This window comes from Coptis chinensis, chromosome 4 (assembly GCF_015680905.1).
Source record: "Coptis chinensis isolate HL-2020 chromosome 4, ASM1568090v1, whole genome shotgun sequence".
NCBI classification, from domain to species: Eukaryota; Viridiplantae; Streptophyta; class Magnoliopsida; order Ranunculales; family Ranunculaceae; genus Coptis; species Coptis chinensis.
The window spans coordinates 42684252-42701237 of NC_141459.1; the positions used below are offsets into that span (position 1 = coordinate 42684252).

Below are 16986 nucleotides of genomic sequence, written 5' to 3' on the forward strand. Positions count from 1 at the left end.
ATTTTAAAACATTTACCTCGACGTAAAGATGGCCAAAAGATAAGGACATCTTTCCATCGCGACAATTTATAAAGCGCATTGGCGTTGTTGCAAGAAGCGGGCGCCCTAAGATGATCGGTACAGAGTCATTAGCGACTTCGTATCGAGGATAACAAAATCAGCCAGGATAGTAGAAATCCTCGAACCTTAACAAGCACGCGTTTTCCACTACACCTTTAGGAAACTTAATTGACTCGTCCGCTTAATTGCAACGCGTTATTTTTGTAGGTTGCATTTCTCGTAGACCTATTTGTTTATACAAGTAATACGGGAGTAAGTTAACACTCGCCCCGTGTCTAATAAGGCGGTCGTCGCGGTGGGAATCTCCTAAGGTGCATTTTACAAGAGGATCTACGGGGTCCTTGTACTTAACAATTCCATTATTTTCGGATAAAGTTGGGAACTGCTCAGTTAAAAGGCGTCTTTAGGTATGTTGGTCTTACGCGCCTAGTAGTGCACAACTCTTTAAGAAACTTAGCGTGGTTAGGTAGCTTTTAATAGCTTCGAGAAAAGGAAGGTTTATCGTTAGATTCTTGAAAACGTTCCTAATTTCCTCAAAGTTTGTATCCCCGGTTAGCATGGCTAATTTTTGAGGGAACGGTGGTTTCGCTTCTATATTTCGCGATATGGCTCTACTTTGTCGTGTAACCTTGGCTTTCGGTTTCTTTGGTTGTGATTTAACCGGGTACCTCTACCGTGGTAGGCTCCTCGATTTCTATTGCGGTGTCTAGTTCGATATCCGGTGTAGTGAGTAATCGATGTGGTAACTATAGGCGTGTAGTTACTTTGTTATCAACCACTCTTCCGTAACGGAGAGTGGTGATGGCATTTAGGTCACCTACGCATTGTAGTTTCGTACTAGAATTACCGTTTTTACCTCAAAGGTCGTGGTTCTTTGTTTAGGGGGTTTGGTATCGCTTGTCCCGAAACATGCCTTTGGTTGGGCTTTCGCTTGGGCTAACCGTTGTATGCCCCGATTTATGGATTGTAAAATCTGTTGGTTTGATTGAGTCATTGTCCGGAAAAGTTGTTGGGTAACTTGTATAAAGGCCGTCACGATCCGGTTGTGTAGGTGTAGTAGTCACGGGTGGTGCGATCGAACTATCTCGTTGATTATTTATGGGTGGGGTTGTGATAGTTATTATTATTAACCGAACGATACCTTTATTGGTATTATAATTATTATAATTATTCGACCTTGTGCTTGACCTTGTCGTGGTCAAGGCTTTGGTTGTTATAATTATTATAATTCCCTTGACCTTGTCCTTGCCTAGGTGGAGCTTGGTTATAATTGTTTGCTTGCCTAACGTTTTTGATTATTGTACCACGGAGGTGTTACTTGTTGATTATTTCTCCACTGAAGTTGGGATGTTGTCTCCAAGGGCGTTAGGAATAGGATAGTTATTAATAGAGTAAACATTATCTTGTTCCGTGGTTGTTGTTCATAAGCTAGAGGACAATAATCGCCGTGGTGCTCGGACTCAAACAGAAATTACATGGGTTGGAGTTTACATTCATGACGGGATAGGCATTTGTTGAGCGTAAATAGCCTCTACTTTTTAGTTAAAGATTCGAGTAAATTTTAAGTTCGGATCGGTTTTCTTCTCAAACATACCGCGGCCTTGATCGTTGAAGAAGAACTAGGCCGAGTGGGGGATATCATCCCTACCCCCAATTATTATTCCGTTTAGTTTGGTCTTCTAAAAATTTGTAAGCCTCCGAGGCTCCTTTTACTTAGGAAACTACCCCCATTCATTATGTCAAGGACTTCTTTATGGTGGTGTAGAAGACCTTTGAAAAAGGCATGAACTAACGTGTCTTTAGCTAAGTTATGATGTGGACACTCTATAAGGAGATCGGTGAAACGATTCCATGCCTCAGAAAATGATTCATGAGGATTCTGTCGGAAAAAATGAATCTTGGAAAGCATCTCATCCGTCTTTAGGGGTGGGTAAAAATGTTCCATAAACATTTGAACAAGTTTAGCCCACGAGTCCATTTAATTAGGCTTGGGCAGTTAACCAAGACGCCTTTATCGGTTAATGTGAAAGGGAATACCCCTCGGTTTAATTTGTTCCGCACCTACCGTAGGATGATGGAATGTTGTAAGGACTTGTTCAATCCTACGATGTAGCCGATAAGGTTTTTCATGGTCTAACCCATGAAAAAACGGGTAACAAATTAAATATGTTTGGGGGATTCAAAATCCCTAACCGGGTCCGCTAGAACGATGCAAGATTTAGGGCTATCGCCAAGGCTTTGTAAAAAGTCGGAGAGAGGAGTCTCTCTTCTTCACCATTATGTCGTATGGTGTGTGTGATAGTAGCTAGAGGTGTCGTGGGTGGTGTACTAGATAGACTTGTTTGTTGCCGTGTAATTACGTTTGTTGTTTTGTTCGACTGGACCTTAATCTCATGCAAGACTAAGTTGAGCTTAACTAAACATGCAACACTCCAAACAATTTCGATATACTAGTAGAAAACCTCTAACCGGAAATGCGAGGTATGGAAGAAAGGAATACCGATAGCGTCCTTGCTTCGCTTTTATGAATAGCGTCTTGTGTAACGCAGCGTGTTCAGTGTATATAAGAGATTAGAACAATGAAAAACTTGACAACTTGAAGTTCGAATCAAACCCGGGAAATCCGGAAATTTCAGCTAAGCGCTGGCGCTGGCGCTCCGTCTGGCGCTGGTCGCTTGTAAAGTCGAAGTTCCAGTGTTTTAGCTGGTCGCTGGCTATGGTATGGGCTGGCTTCGATTGGTAGATGAAATTCCAGTAACTTAGCTGGTCGCTCCTTGAAGCGTGGTGTTCCATGTATTTTCTCGCGGAATTTGTCAAAGCTGAAATGGGCAACCACAGTATGAAACAACCAAGGGTGGGTGGGTTTAATGGGACTTAAAAATGACTACTTCTACAAAGAAAACAATGCTAAAGTGCAACTAAGATGGCAGCGGCGCCATTTGATAAATTAATAAAATGAATAGTCTACCTACGAAATGAACGATGAATTCAATCCGTAAGTAAACTAAAACTAATATTTTAATCTCGATTATCAAAGCTTCTACTCTCGATGCGAATTGCACTAAGTGGAGTAGGAAGTTCGTTCCACTCCTAGTTCCATAGCATGGATTGCTTTCTAAGTCTAAGAAATCAGTCTTAAGTCTAATGAGAGCTTTACGAAATGTTATGCTAACAAGACGCGTTAATTTAAATAACAAGATATAATAATATAATAAATAACAAGATAAAATATAAACTAAAGTTAATCTACGAAAGCTACGGAAATACGATTGTTGAATCTAGATAAAGAAATAGAGGGGAATTAAATCCACCTCGATTCCAACTTAATAACCTAGTATAGATTGTCGTATCTCAATTCTTACGTTTTCACGGCAAGAATTTCGAGTCTAATCCCTAGTGTTCATGGCATTTCTACCAAGTACTAACTAGCATGTGAGGTCGCCCACCCATTCTCATGGTGAAACACGACCTTCTAGAGTGGAATAGATTCTACAACCAATTCTATACTAACCACTAAGTTTTCATCAACCCCTCTAATGGAGGTTTTAGCCTTGAGTCATCAAACTAACATTTCCCATTGAATCTAAACTAAACATAATGTAAGAAATTGAGATTTACTTAATTAAACAATAATGAATCTAATTTAATGGCTGGAATGAAATAAGAACAAGAATTGAAATTAGATCTAGAATGGAAATGACCAAATTCGAAATTGACAAACTAACTATTTTATTTATCTAATCAATCAAGAACAATGATTCAAGAATTTAATCTAAAACAGGAATTGAAATGGAACTAAAACTTAATTAATTAATAAAACTAGATCTAGAATTCTATATATTAATTTAGGTCTAACTAGCTACCATTAACAAAGAGCTAAGCTTTTGTTTTTATACATCCAGATCCAAAAATCGTGCATGGGCTTGGAGCCATGTTTTGGGCCAGAGAATCAGGCCCAAAACCCAATTCTTTTAGTCCAAAAAGGCCTCTTCAGCTGTAGTTGGCTTCCACAGACTTTTCGTCCACTTCTACTCCTCTGATTGGGTCAAGGCTTAGTCCATTGGAAAGCTCTTTCCGAGCCGGTCATTTTGACATGAGGTAGGCCCAATTCCAAGGTCTAAGTCCAAAGATATGGTCTTCGGAAGTTCTGCTGTCTTTATGCACTATTTCTGCCTGCGTGGACTTTGACTTTTCATCTTTTGACCAGGCTTTACAAAGGCTTTGTCTTCTTGAATCTTGGCCTTTAATCACCGAACTCCTTAGTAACCAACCATTGCTCCTTTATCTCATCAAAGTGGCACATTCCTGCACATAATTGACTTTGAAGCCTGAAATACATAAAAACACGTAATCAGTCTTAACTCTTACTTATTACTCACCTAATTGGTCTAAAAGTATGACTGCTAAGGGGTTAAAACTACAGTTTTAGGCTCTTATCAGTTATCGTTTAGATATATCGTTTAAAATTACATATCGTTTAAAAATTGCATGTCTCTTGGATACACAGGAAAATGATGTATGTGGGACTTTGTTACAACCCAACTACATTGTCGGCAACGAAGTGACCTATATTAGAAACATGATTGAACCATTTTTAAAGCTTTGGATTGATAAGGTTCCAAGCATCACCACTGGAGGATCAAGCATTTTTCTGTCAGGTGAAATTAATAGCTCTGCATTTTTTTATCTTAACCTTTTGCGTAATGATTGATAAGGTCTGTTGAATTTTGAATTCTTTTATATGATAAGACATAGATTATATAAGAAAGCTTAGTTCGAGTACTTAATATTTGCTAGTTGGCAGTAATTGTACATTTTAGTTCATATCTCACGAGCCACGACTTAATACATATGAAGAGAATGCAGTTGTAATCAGATTTTTTTGCAAGCAACATATCCTTTCAGGCCTTTAAGTTTTTTCCTAAAAGTAGTTTTATGTAGTTAATGTATTAAATGCTCAAATATAAGGTAAGATTACTGATCTCATATGCGCGAAACTTGGTAATAGATAATGTTATTTATTTTATCTTAACATGGAGGCATATCACATTCCATGTGGGGAACAATACATACAACAAGTGTTGGCATGGAGTGGCTAGTGCAGGAAGTTCTCAACTTCCAATGTTTAATGTATTCCTAATGTGTCTCAATATACTCTGCAATCAGTCCACCTTTGTGTAAATCAAATGTTATATAGTTATGTTGTTCTCATGTTTGTGATTCTGTATTGCTCACTGTCTGAGCTTAGTTTATCTACGATTTGTAGTACAAATTTTGCAATTTGAGAGTGTACAGCAGTTCATATGGTAGGTGTTGCGACAGATTACAAACAAGTATGAAACTTCTACTTAACTATACTTACTGCTCATATCCATTGTTGAATTCTTTTTCCTTGAAAAAGTACTATGTCATTATGGTATGTAATTACATAAGAGGATATTCCACATATGGTTTGACATTAAGCCCCTTGTCTGCTTTTGCTTCATCTTAATAAGAAGGTTTCTTTGGTTGCAGTTCTGTAAAATATCTATTTGATAGGTCGCTAAATGATTGGTTTCACGACCTTAGATTTACAAGCCCTTCCACTAAAATTGCCTTTGATTAACTACTTTTGTGACTAAAATTTACTGAGTTTGGATTGAATATGCAGAAATTAACAAGATGGGGAGTACCTAACTTTGCTGAAGAATACAAGGTTTTTTATTTAGGAAAAAAAAGAAAAGAAAAAGAAGCTTCTAATAATGTTTATAGTTCTTATTAAGTTGCAACTGCCTGAAGTTAAGTGGAAGTTTTCTTCTTTGGCGGTTTATAACATCTTTGTTGGTAGGCATTTAATAGATGAGTTTTATTCTTCTATTGATTGCATGCTGAGATTTGAGTAGAAGTATTAGCAATACCGTAAATGTTGCCTGTGTAGACTGTAGTTAAATTTCCATCTAATTAATAAAATAGTGAAAATCACGGTTATTGCGATTCAATTTCTTGGTAACTCTGTTGACTATTCTGAATTAAGATCAATTTTGTTATTATTTGTTTGAACCAGAAAAATGCCAAGCGTTTCATGAATTTATTCGCCATTGCGGTTGGAATAAAGCAAAAAAAGAATGTGAACAAAATGGTAAAAAGGTAAATGCACCAACATGTTACTCCCTTTCGTTTTCATCAGATTCCGCTTTTTTGTGGTTTATGAATCTCTCGTACTTTATTTTGCAGTTTCCTTCAAGCGATTTTGTTATTATGTTTTTCCATTATGATGGTGTTGTGGACGAGTGGAATGACTTGGAATGGAACCATCAAGCGATACACGTATCTGCTATTAATCAAACAAAATGGTAATTTTTACCAACGTGATTGAGTGAAGTTCTATTCTTTTGAATATACATTCTTAGATTTTGGCTTAATTTGACATTTATGATTAACAGGTGGTTTGCTAAGCATTTCTTACATCCAGATATGGTGGCGGAATACAATTATGTTTTTCTCTGGGATGAGGACATTCTTTTCTAGTTGATGAATTGGCAGAATGCCGCCTGTCTGTGTATGTAGTAGGCTTTGTTATAGTTTGGGCTTCCACAAATTTTGTGCTAGGATAGAAATTGATCCAATTGAATATGGGCATGTACTGGGCTTTCTCTGTATGTAAGCTTTGTTTTGATTTGGGCTTCTATAGAGATTTTGGGCTAAGGAAGAATTGGGCTCACTTGACCTGGACGGGGCTTTCTCTGTATGTAGTAGGCTTTGTTAGGCCATGATTCAGTAGATTTTGGGCTAGGGAACTTTTTTTGGCCCTGATTCAGCCTTTTTAAAAAAAAATTGAAAATATTATAAACGACACATGTGAAGTGTCATAGGAAAAAAACGACTACAAAAAAAACGGGTCATCATCTGACACCAGCAAAGTGTCATTTTTTCAGAAAAACAATGCATCTATCATGTCTTTTTTCAACCGATCTGGTGTAGTGGAGAAGAGATGGGAATAGGAGAAGATAGAGAAGGACAAAGGAATTGAGTTGTGGCAGAGAGAGAGAGTAACTTGGGAGAAATCGGTTGGCTACGGGAGAGGAGGAATTGGTGGGATTTGGTTGACAGACGAGATTTTATTTTACTGCCGGCCCTTGATCAGCTCCTAAATGTGCGTTTTATTATTTTTACATTACTGCATTACATCCCTTCTTACGCATAATAAACAGACAACTCATAGCTTTTATTATCTTTTGCAGGTTACATGCCATTCCATACCACTTATCGTAAAAGATGTATTTTAGTACCAAAAGGAGTTTTATTAATGCTTCTTATGAAGACTCAAGCTACTATAAAAAAGTGATGAAAAAGTCAAAGTCAAAGTCAAAGGTCAAAGGTCAATGATTCAAAATCGGAGGACTGAAAGTCATGTCCTTAACGCAGAAGACTGGAGATGGATGACCTCATCACAAAATAATACTTGCTCAAAACCTAGCTTGCTCAAGAAGATAGAGAAAAAGCAAAAGCATAAAATAAAAGTAAAAAACAACATAGTGAGGTGTCTTGATTGTAGAGGCAGAGGGCAAATTAGTCATTGGAAAAATGTGTAATATAAAAGCCAAAAAGTAGGAGGAGAGAGAGAGCACCTAGACTTAATCTATGGTCATGTAGTAGTAGTGTAGATTTTAATTTCAAGTCTTTTACATTTTCAAGTTCTTATTGCTTTATTTACTTTTGTTCATCAATACAACTTTTCAATTCAAGTTTCAATATAAGTTTGTTCTTCAATACAAGTTTTCCATTCAATTTTGTTATTCAAGTTTCAATATAAGTTTTCATTCAAGTCCTTGTTCTTTGCAATCTCTACTCAATGTTTTATCATTAAACCAAGTTATTTCCATTGTTTTTAATACAAGACATTCATTCTTTTTAAACAAACAAGTTATGAACTTTAAGAACTACTAGCTTCTCACATTCATAAACTCCCATTAATCCATCTCTAAAAATCTATGGTGAACCTCAACTTTGACTCCCACTATACTCATACTTAAAATGGCACCGCTATCATGGATTGGAAGAAATAGATTCATGGTTGAGCTCTAAAGTGGGTAGCAACATTCTACCATTTCCATTTCTTGTTTTTAATTTTTCTCGTCATTTTATTTCATTTATTTTCAGTACTGATCTATTTTGTTTCAAATCTAGGTACATAGTGGAGCAGCTGGAGAAGAGCTGGATCTGCTGACGAAAGTCGGAAGCTTTTCGCCAAAACCGTAGGGGCGACCGCGTGTGGACAAACTCGTGACCGCCCACCCACCTCCAGCAATAGTAACACAGTTTTTTGACAGCCTGATCTACTTTATCTTGTGGTTTCAACTATGGATCCGGATTTTGTAATAGAGTAGTATAAATCAGTGAACTTTGTTTTGATAAATATAAAGAAAAAAAATATATATATATAAAAAAAAATGAAAATATGAAAACAATTAGTTAATATTAGTTATGTTATATATATTAGGATGAGTTGATCACTTGGTTGAAGTTGTGCAACTTACCAAGAATTAGAGTTTTTATCGCCTAGGGAAGTTCGAGTGTGTGAGGCGAGTCGTGAATCATACGCTCGCACACTTTGAATCAACTTGGTAATTAACACTCTAATTATGATTAGCTTTAGTTAATCTATTAGAGCATCTCCAGCTGGTAGTATCACCTCCCAAATTCTTCAAATTTGCTTCCAAAATACGGAATTTCGCAGAAATCCAACTCTAGGTGGAAGCAAATTCGGTCGCATCACCTGTCTAGCCGCATCCTTTTTCGCAAATTTGGGATTTGGGATATGGATGCGGAGCGATAGTGGTAATGTCGTGTGCCATTGCAAATGTCGCCCCAACTTTTTTTTTGACTTTGACCAGCACACCGCGCTTGTGGTACTGTCACTGCGCCACTCCTAATGTCGCGTAGGTTTTTTTTTTTTTTTTCAATTTGGGCGCTACATTGGGAATGTCGCGTGGATTTTTGTTTTTTCAATTTTTTCAACCTCGGTGATAGTAGTACTGGCGCGCGACATTACCAATGGCGCACGTGGTAGACCCTACAATCAAATTTGCGGTCGATAATTGCGACCACCTAGAGTTGGTCAAAATTTGCGTCCAATTTCTCCAAATTTCGCCTTCAAATTTGAAGGAAATACTACAACCACCTAGAGATGCTCTTAGTATATTAGTATTAGTTTTACTTTTATGTTATTAGGCCCTTGAAGGCAAAGTTGTATAATTATTAAAAACCCGAACTATGGGCTTTTTAAGTAGGCTTTTTTGTAACCTAAAACAGGGAACGCTCGAACGGTTGGGCCTGATTCTCAGATCATGTAACAACCAACATCGCCTTCACCTCAAGCGGCATGTAAGCACAACTTAAGAAGTAAGCTTTAAACATCCTCAAAGCCCTTGTAAGAGGATACCTTGAGTGTTATGAGCATGCTTATATGATTGTTTGAGTTAAATTTTCGCACTGTAATTTCAATTCATGCATAAGGATGAATCCTAGCCAAATACCAACAATTGAGAGGTCATTATACCTAATGTAGATAAATCGGACGTCGCTTGTTACTTGAGGCCCAGTCGAACAAACAAATTAAAATAAATAAACTAGAGCCTAAAGTAGTCACGCTCATCCAAAAAAGGACAAAAATATAGCCACGACGATTTCAACTTTCGAGTAATCAATTACCAGATTCCAGTGGACCAACTACCTTCCTCACTCCCCTCCCCCAGATTCACCGTAAGTGAGTTTCTTTGTGGCATATTGATCCGCCCCCAAATGTGCGTTTTACTACCCGTATATTGTAGTATTACAGTCTCTCTTACGCTTAACGAAAAGACAACTTATAGCTTTTACTGTCTTTTTCAGGTTAAGGAGTATTTCAGACCACTTATCATAAAAGCTGCATCTTAACACCAAAAGGAGCATTAATCACGTTTATTATGAAGACCAGTAGCTGCTATGGAAAAGTCCTAAAAAAGTCAAAGTCAACCGATCAAAGTCAATGGTCAAAGTCAACAGTCAAAGTCCTCAATTCAGAAGACCAAAGATGGAGGTCCTTATTTCAAATTATGAAGACTTATCCTTAAACCTATCTTGGTTAAGAAGGCACCAAAAAGCAAAAGCAAAAGCAAAAGCAAAAGTGAAAGGGGTGAGGCGTCTAGTTTATAATGGATAAGGGCAAATCTGTATATTGCAAAAGTAGGGGTATATAAACAAAAAGCAAGGGAGAGAGAACTCATCTATTATCTTAGGATCCAAACCATTTGGTTTGTTTATTTTTTTGTATTGTTTTTCAATTCATGTCTTTAATTTCTTGTTGTTTTATTTTATTTCAATCAACTTATTATTTTCTTTTCTTCATTTTAATCAAACTTGTTATTTGTTATTTGTTTTAATCTTCAATCTTGTTTGTTGCTTTCATTTCAATGATTTAATCAATCTTCCTTTCATGTTTTCAAGGCATTTCAATCAAACAATCAAAGCTTTCAAGTTCATTAGCTTAGAACCATTATAATATTCAAGAGTTTACCTTTCTTCTTCATATCTCTCTCACTCAAACTCTAAACAATTTATGATATCGATGAACCTCAACTCTTAATCTAAACTCTTTTGAAGTATACTCACTACAATATTAAAGCTTCAAATGGCGGCGCCGTCATGGAATTAAAGAGTGAGAGTGATTGGTTGAGAATCTAAGAAAGGAACATCATTCTCATCTCTCAATTTCTTTTTTTTTTTTCAATTTTTTGTCATTTTATTTTTATTGTTTCTTTGTACTGAGATATGTTTTTACAAATCTGGTTGCGGAACAACAAAGGTGGAGAGGAGCTGATCAAACAGGCAAAAGACAACCGCTGTCCACCGGCGCCATCGAGCGACTGCGCGGGCATGGCAAGGGCGACATCCCATCCACCTCAACAAAAGTGTGTGCGATTTTTTTTGTAGTACAATTCATTTGTGACGAGCAGTTGCACTCTGAGCCCGGATTTTGTAATAGAGTAGAAGAAAACAGTGGAACTTGTTTGTAATAGTTAGTGATAAAAAGAAAAACGAAAAAAAAGAAAAACTTGGCTTTTGATTGATTTCTTGTGATGAACAGGAGTTAAACTTGGTTTAAGTTTAATACTTACCAAGGGATTAGAGTTTTAATTGCCTTGGGAAGTTTAAGTGTGTGAGACAAGTTGTGGATCATAACTCACACACTATGGATCAACTTGGTAATCAACACTCTAAGTCCATTTGACTCTAGTTAATCTAGGTGATTAATCTAAAACTAGGTAATTAGATTAGTATAATCTTAGTTTAGTTTTAAGTTTGAGCCCTTGAAGGCAAAGTTGTATAAATTGTCAAAAACCTAACTTGTGGATTTTTTAAGTAGGCCTTTATTTAACTTAAAACAGGGTAAAGCTCGAAAGGTTGAGCCTGATTATCAGATCACGCGCTAACCGACGTCTCCTTCTCCTCAATCAGCATGTAAGCACGACTTGAGAGATAAATTTTAAAACTCTTCAAAGCCTAAGTAAGAGGATACTTGTGTGTTCAAGCATGCTTACATGATTGTTTGAAATTTACTTTCAACACTGCAATTTATATTCACGCATATGGCTAAACCCGAGCCACATAAACAACCATTGGGAAGTCATTACCCAATATAGGTAAATTGGACGTTGCTTGATTCTTGAAGCCCTAGACCAAAAAAATGAATTAAAATCAATCAACTAGAGCCCAAGTAGTCACGCTCCTCCAGAAAATGACAAAAATATAGCCACGAGGATTTAGAGTAATCAGTTACCAGATTCCGGTGGACCAACTACCTTCCTCACTCCCCTCCCCCAGATTCATCATGAGTGAGATTCTTGGTAGCACACCACTTGGTGAAGTGACTGCCTACTCTTCTGAGACGTGTAGTAGAGCCATCCTAGTCTCATGCCCAACTGTTCCCTTGAATAGGGCATAGTAAAATTATAGACCAATGCAAATATTTTCAAAAATCCAAAAAAAAAAAAAAAAAAAAAAAAGAATTTCTATTATTTGTGCATCATCATTGATTGAGTATTCATGTCTTATCAATATGCATCACAACCATCATGGAATTACAATGCAAACCCAGAACCTTTTTTTTTTTTTGTGGTAGTCCTTATCACTGGTATCATATACCGAATTCGAGTCTACTATGAGAAATCCTTATGATTACGGACCTTAATTTTCAAACTTCCCTAGCACCCCATACACTCAGGAATTGTCTAGTCATGCCGACAATTCATGGAGTTCCACCACAAATAGTCAACCACCATTCATATATCCATATGGTCAGTCAGAGTGCGGTTTCACCCAAAACCCATTACCATTCACATCACCATCCATATCAAATTCATATTCCACTCCACCGTACCATCCATTACAGACTAACTCTACCAGGAAATGGCCAAGCAAACAATACTAACTCAACAAATATCAACTACCTTATGTTTTCTCCAATCTAATTCAAAAGAGTACACATCTGAGACTAATATCTTTCCACCTAGTCTAGAACCTATCCAACAAGAGAAACAAGGTGTTACTATAACAACGCCCATTGCTGAAGCCTATCCTGGTATTAATGACCAATTAAAATCCCATCATCATCCAACTGACTATCGTGTGAATTCCAGATCTTATAACGATAACTATCTGCCTAAAGTCACAGTTTCCCTCACATGCCTTAACGTATCATCACCCATAAATGAGAAAACTCCGACATAAGAAACTCAATAGTATGTACTGGACTCGACACATTTGGAAAAGGGCATTGAGAAAATTTATGAAGATCTAGGCAAAGATGATAAAGAAAATGAAGTGCTTGGAAAAGAGGACTATGGTGGAAAGAGGATTTCAATTTAGTTTGGCCTTTAAAGACTTATTGATGGAACAAATTTGTGACATCCTTACTATTACAGATATGAACCACAATCTTGTGGAAACGCCAAAACTAGATGAACAATTCTCTGAGTCCTCGAGATCATGTGAAGAACCACCACCCAACCATCACCATCCTAATTTAACGCCTCTTGAAATCCAACCTCCATTCATTAAAAATCCACCCATTTCTGAGGACTGCACCACTAAACCATTTCAAAGAAACCTCAAATTCGCACTTAAGACAATTGCCTTTGAGATCCTTCATAATTTTCTAAACCTTCCTAATAAAGAGACTTTGACCAACATACATACTCATGAGCTTATCATTCTAGTTGATGAGAACCCCGCTTTGATTGAAGTGCCAGAAAAAGAGGAAACAAAATCTACGGTGTTATGTGGATCCCAATCTAGCTTGGTCGCTGTGGACTTAACAATGGACGAAATTGATGATTTTCTTAAAGATGCCGACACTGACCCCGATTTTGTAGATTCACCCAAGCTAGATGAAGAGTTCTTGGAGTTTTTGAAAGCATGCGATGAATAACCCATCATTCAAGTGGTTCAAAAGCCTAGTATGTCATATTCCGCTTCATCTGAGCTTCCTGAAGAACATCCACTACCAACCTCACACTCTTTTGGGCAATTCAAACATGACGGGTTATTGCATAAGTTCCATGATGGGTTGCATAAACTTTCTCTTATCATTCTGCATCTTACACTCCAAATGCATCATTTTATTTTGTTTGGGGGTGTATGCTTTTACATGTTTTTCTATAAAGATCTCTAACTATTTAGATTATTAGTATATAGCTAATAATATATCATCCATTATATGCATATAGTCTTGGGGAATCTGACTTATAACGACCCCACATATAGTCTTGACTATAAAAGACACGTCGTGTTTTCTCGATGCATTCCATGGGAGTGCATCCTTAAGGTAACCGGACCACTCCACTTAGAGTGTGTGGTTATAAGTGCCGGAACCTTAGTCTACGTATATCTTGCGTATTCTTTATAAAACACTTTTTACTCGTTGTTTGAGTAAGTGTGATCCTATGGAGCAAGTATACAATTTTCATTTCTTTATTTTACATTTCTTTTTCAAAATAGTTGTTTTTCTCCGTTCTCAAAATAGAAGGTTCTCGATACATCAATAGTCATGTGATTTTTCAAAAATAAAAACAAAACGGGCAATGATTTCCACATAGACCAACCCTTAGAAGTACACAATCTCCATTCTTTTAAGGGCGGTTTGAGGATCAGTTATGTGTTACTAAGGGTTGCCCATATCACCATGTACTTTTTGTCTCAGCTTAACCCACATAGATACCAATTGTCCCTTGCGCACCAACATACCATCAAGAAGTTTGTGCTTTCAATATACCAAATGCACCAAGGAGGCAACACCCAAAGCCACAAACCTAACCACCTCCAGGGTTCGTCAACCATCAAATACATTCAGACAAGGACAAGATACCTACAACTATCAGAATAGAGCATTGGTTCCATCCCATTTTAACCAGAACTACCAAAATCCACCAAAGAGACCTAGTTCCACCACCCGCTAGTGTCCAACCAGCTAAACCTTTCCATTATGACTTGCGCAGTAAATCTCCAACACAAATAACTGAAGCCACAGTCTGATTAGATTGGGTTCAATAAAGAACATACACGAAAGTTGCCAAAGATCACTTGTTTTGGTTTGCTTTAAAAATTTAGCGTTAAGAATCACAACTTTTGAGTACGAGTTTCTTAAAATATCTCTCCATAGTTTTCAAAACTAGAGGATATAAAAATGGAAATTATACCCCCCGAGAGTAACCAAAATGATATTGGATCCACGTATAATTTTATCTTCTTGTCAAAACCTCTATATGGTTAGAGATACCTTTAGATTGAGAAAAACAATTATTCTAAAAAAAAAAACACACACACATTTCATATGTGTATGTATAGATAGTTGTTTACATACTTTACAATTTACACTTTTTATTTCTTCACTTGTTAGTGTAATAATATTCATGAATGCATGTTAGATTTTCTGCATTTTATATATTTTCAAAAATACAAAAACCCAAAAAGATTTTATATTAGAATAAATATCCCTATTATAATAAACCATGTATTCTCGTTCTATATCAAACAACCCACGCCCTAAACTTATTTGGGGGTGACATATTTTCATCATATCATGAAGACCAGAATATAGGTGTGTCATCGTTTTTCTCATGGTTCTATGATAATCTATTTCCTTATCTCTTCATACTTTGAGGACAAACATAGTTCTATCATAGAGTTGGTGTAGTAACATTTTGCAAAAACTAGGCATTTTCTATGTAGTATATTTTTTCATTTCTAAATTTTTTTTCGAAAAAGACCAAAAATATTTTTTTGTTTAGTATTAAAAAGTCTTATTTCATTTTTCTATGATGAATACAAAGTTTAGAAGTCTCATTATAGCAATAGAGTAATAACTTGTTCTTCGTACTTGAACTAATATACGTACAATAGTTTTTGCATATTTTCATGAATGACATGCATCAGCATTTGTTTGTATATAGCAGTGAGTTTCCGAAGCCAATGTTAGAACAATTAAGTTCCATATCCTGTAAGAATCAAGCCAAAAGCCTTATCTGAATGATTATTGAGTGACGACACAAAAGATGTTCGGATAGAAAGACCACACGTCCACTTGCTTGATCACCACGCCATATCCTATAAGGGAATTTAGGCCATTTTTGGATCGATATAGCTAAATAAATGTTAAAAACCCAAAAAGATAGTTTTCCTCTAGTTACCCCTCTTGAGCCTTCACCCTTTCTAAAAGCTTTTTTTATTCTTCACCAATAATTCATAACCCATCACAACACACAATAAAAAGCTTACGCAGCTGATGAGTTGAGAACTGGATGGTTATCAGAAAAAGAGAAGAGAAGATCTTGTACAAAAACAGAACAATTATTTGCTTCAAAAAGAAAAAGAAAAGAAAGAGAAGAAAAGAAAAGAAAGATCCATAAAAAACCAAAACTCCAAAAATCCAAAGGAGTCAAAAATAGAATCTCCTAAAAGTTCAAAATAAAAAGGAGACGATATCAAAAACAAAAAGAATCAAAAGCAAAGTTATAACTCCCAAAATTCAAAATCATATGGAGTCATAAAGCCAAAGGGCTAAAAGAATGTATCACAATTCGGAAGCAAAAGAGCAAAATGAGGTTCCTCTCTGTTATAAGTATCTTGAAGACCCAGTTTCTTAACATATCAAATTTTGTTTTTCCCTTCCTTTTTCTTTCTAAACCATCACCCTAGCCCCGTAACTCCTAATAAAAAACCTCTAGCTTGATTAGGAATAGGATGGTGTGTTAGTAAGTGGCAAACGTGATCAATCGACACCGATTTCCTTGGACGTCATTTGAGTATATGAGGAATATAAGTGCCCGCTGCACATGAGAGAACGAATCTTGAGTGAATCTATCAGAGAGTTGTGATTGTAACATACCTGTATGAGAATCGACCTTAAGAAAGCTCTCCAAAAGCCTTGAAAACAACTCTGCTTTTGTATTTCATTGCTCATGTTTTGTACAATTATCTTTAGATACTTAAATTAATGTACATATGTTATTCTGAGTTCAAAGGAGCTTGTCCTTATTCACCGCTAATGAGATGTATAAACTTCTGATAATAAATAAGGAAACAAGACCCTTTGTACTAAATAGAAGAAGTTTGTGAGTACCTTCACTGGAAAACTCTCACGTGGCTTAAAGCTCGACCACTAGGGAATTCCTAGCGGTTTAAGACCTTGTTGCATATGGTCAATGCAATCGTACTCTGCGAAATGAGATTAGTATAACGTATAATAAATCATTCATTTGTGATCTTAGTTTTTTTTTCTCATCCTTGCTTGAGGACAAGCAAGATGCTATTTGGGGGTGGTGATCAGCTCCCAAATGTGCATTTTATTACCCGTATATTGCTGCATTATAGTCCCTCTTACGCTTAACAAAAAGATAACTTATAGTTTTT

The 16986-nt window shown here is 36.5% G+C and overlaps 1 long non-coding RNA gene and 1 other non-coding gene across 2 annotated transcripts; both read left to right on the forward strand.

Annotated features, from left to right (window-relative positions):
- Window positions 1-1865: 1865 nt before the first annotated feature.
- Window positions 1866-1969, forward strand: LOC147503564 (small nucleolar RNA R71). The gene has a single exon (XR_015194124.1). It is a non-coding gene; the product is annotated as a small nucleolar RNA R71 (small nucleolar RNA).
- A 4302-nt stretch (window positions 1970-6271) lies between these two features.
- LOC147503565 (uncharacterized) lies at window positions 6272-6771 on the forward strand. The gene is made up of 2 exons (XR_015220212.1): window positions 6272-6392; window positions 6483-6771. It is a non-coding gene; the product is annotated as an uncharacterized LOC147503565 (long non-coding RNA).
- Window positions 6772-16986: the final 10215 nt, after the last annotated feature.